This window comes from Haliotis cracherodii, unplaced genomic scaffold, assembly GCF_022045235.1.
Source record: "Haliotis cracherodii isolate W230 unplaced genomic scaffold, xgHalCrac1.p SCAF_1, whole genome shotgun sequence".
NCBI lineage: Eukaryota > Metazoa > Mollusca > Gastropoda > Lepetellida > Haliotidae > Haliotis > Haliotis cracherodii.
In genome coordinates, this window is record NW_027266264.1 from 14,389,035 (window position 1) to 14,391,863 (window position 2,829).

Genomic DNA, 2,829 nt, shown 5'->3' on the forward strand with positions numbered 1-2,829 from the left:
ATTTTAGGCAGCTTCGAATTCCTAGTTCGAGGAATGTATCCGTGAATATCCACATAAAGGAACAATATCCCACACGTATGCAGCTGTACGAAGAAATTTATTCGATGCCACGTGTCTCTGTCATAATCAAATATTTTAAAATATATATATCGTTTCGGGATATTATAACCCGTGTTCGTTTCTTAACTGATCACTTAGATTGTTTCTGGTGTTTCACATAGGCGTCAGGTCGGCTGAGAAAGCCCACGTGACAACTTTTTTCATAACTTCCACGGTTTCTAAAAAAATCCATCGAGTTAGATGACAATGAGCAATCAATCAACGTATCATCGGTTAACCAACCCTTTGAACAAAGTATGTGGTTTTTATATCGGCACTACACGCCATGATATGAGTGTATTCCTCTTTGCTTTAGTAAACCTACACATGTAAACACTCACATTTGATATCTAGATCTATCCACTGTGCAAGATAAAAGTGATTAATCAACGTATTTCTGTTAATCCTTTGATGACAAGGAATGATCCTTTGATTTACAAAAAAGTAAATCAACTGATCATTCTTTCTCTTGCTGGGCTGTCACGTGCAAATTCACACATACAGAAAATACAACAAAAAATTAGTCCAGCGATCCCGTGTATCTAGGCCTAGATCTACGCTGGATCGAAGCAGTTGGGCCTTTACTGGCAACTGCAAGGCAAGAACATTTCAAAATGTACAGCTGATTGTGCCACTATTTCAGTTTCAGATTTACAGAAGTGGTCTTCCCGTACTATTTATAAACCGGTGAATATATTATTTACGAGTGCAGAGTCAACAAGAACTGTACCCCTCGCACTATCGGCCATAGTGATGGTCACGTGGTTACTGCTGTATAAGGTCACGTGATAAACGCATAATTATAGGCGTAGTATGGCATCATTTACAGAAAGGAAGTTGACAATTAAACCAACTATATTTTAATCATTATATACTAGGACCCCTCGCATGCAATGAAACACTACTATTTGCAAATTTGTACCACTTATTTCCCCATCGACAACATGGAGGTTCTATGGTGTAATGGTTAGCACTCTGGACTCTGAATCCAGCGATCCGAGTTCAAATCTCGGTAGAACCTAATCCTTTTCCCTATTTTTGTAAGTGTGCATTTTATTTTTACGAGATTTCAAGCCAGTACACATACCCTTTGGATTAACTACGGTTTAATTCTACTAATTATGATAATGTTGATGGGTATGATTGACATGTAGGTGAATCCACATGTTTGATATGTTACTGTATGATCTGTTTTGTGAAGTCAGGAAACAATGGAGGACACACTCTAAATGTCTTTGCAGGTGTTGTAGACAATAAAATGCTGTGAGGCAGGGTGTTTGGTTGTGAGATGTGCAGGGATGAACTTATGATTCCATCTGAAGTCTGTTATGAACTGTGGCCTATATGATGTCAATCACTGGATTGTCTGGCCCAGACTCAATTATTTACAGACCACTGTCATACTGCTGAGTATTTCATTAAGCAGGCAGACAAACAAAACAAGCTATTGCCTATTACTGAGTGTTAAGTGGGTGAAAAGTTTATTTCCATCTCTCCTAATAAGGGTGTTAGTAAATATATTTTAGGTAAATTCATTCCATTTATATTTATTCATTATAATAACTAAGTGAAATAAGAAGTTTATGTACCCAGTAGCTGCCGTAACTATATCCCTCTAGCGCTCCCTATAAACTATAAATATAGTTTGATAATTGAAAACGTTTATGGGGAGCAACACAGAGATGTAGTTACCGCAACAATGTACCCAAACTAGGGCTGGGACGAGTCCAAATTTACTACCCTGGTACCCACCCCGCTATTACCAGACCCTACCGGGTATCCGCTGTAGGTCTCAAGAGATAGGTCCAAATGTCTGACTGTGAACATTTTGACCGTAGCCCTGGGAATACGTATTTAGATACTCGTATAAAACGAACGTGTCATGCATACACTGAAGTTGACAGAAGTTTTATCTTTATTCAAACATTTAAAGTCAGAAGGAATGCCTGGATAGTCAGAAAGAAATGTATACATTTGTGACTAGTAGTGTAAGAATGGAGTTCTAGATAATTTTGCCAATAATCAATATATCACGTGACTAACCATGGGTCTGGGTAGTCCTGTGGGTACCTGTTTCCTATTCAGTACCCGCCCAACCCGAGTACCCTGTCCCAGCCCGAACCCAGAAGCATTGAACAGTTTGTTGTAACATATATACTTTCAAAAATGGCTCTTTATACTTGCCTCAGCTATTAAATGGGTGAAAATTAGGGCTGGGCCGGGTAACTTTGTTTGTTTATTTGTTGTTTAACGCTGCACTCAGCAATATTCCATATAGGCGGCGGTCTGTAAATAATCAAGTCTGGACCAGACAATCCAGTGATTGACATGTGCATCGATCCATGCAATTGGGATACGATGACATGCTTCAACCAAGTCAGCGCACCTGACCTCCCAATGCCGTTAGTCGCCTCTTATGACAAGCATAGTCGCCTTTTACGGCAAGCATGGGTTGCTGAAGACCCTAGTCGCCGGGTAACTCGGGTACTCAGGTCGGATGGGTACTGAATAGGACCCAATACACAGGACTACCTGGACCCGTGGTTAGTCTTGTGATAGAGTCACATTTAATGAGAAAAATTCACTACTAAAACTCCATGGTTACCTACAAGTCGCTTATGTTCGCATATCTTTCTGACAAGACGCGCATTCCTTCTGACTTGAATATACTTTGAGTAAAGATACAGCTTCAGTCAACTTCAGTGTATGCATGACCAGATCAGTGACAGA

The 2,829-nt window shown here is 39.8% G+C and overlaps 1 non-coding gene across 1 annotated transcript; it reads left to right on the plus strand.

Annotated features, from left to right (window-relative positions):
• Positions 1–1,048: 1,048 nt before the first annotated feature.
• Trnaq-cug (transfer RNA glutamine (anticodon CUG)) lies at positions 1,049–1,120 on the plus strand. The gene has a single exon. It is a non-coding gene; the product is annotated as a tRNA-Gln (tRNA).
• The last annotated feature ends 1,709 nt before the right edge of the window (positions 1,121–2,829 follow it).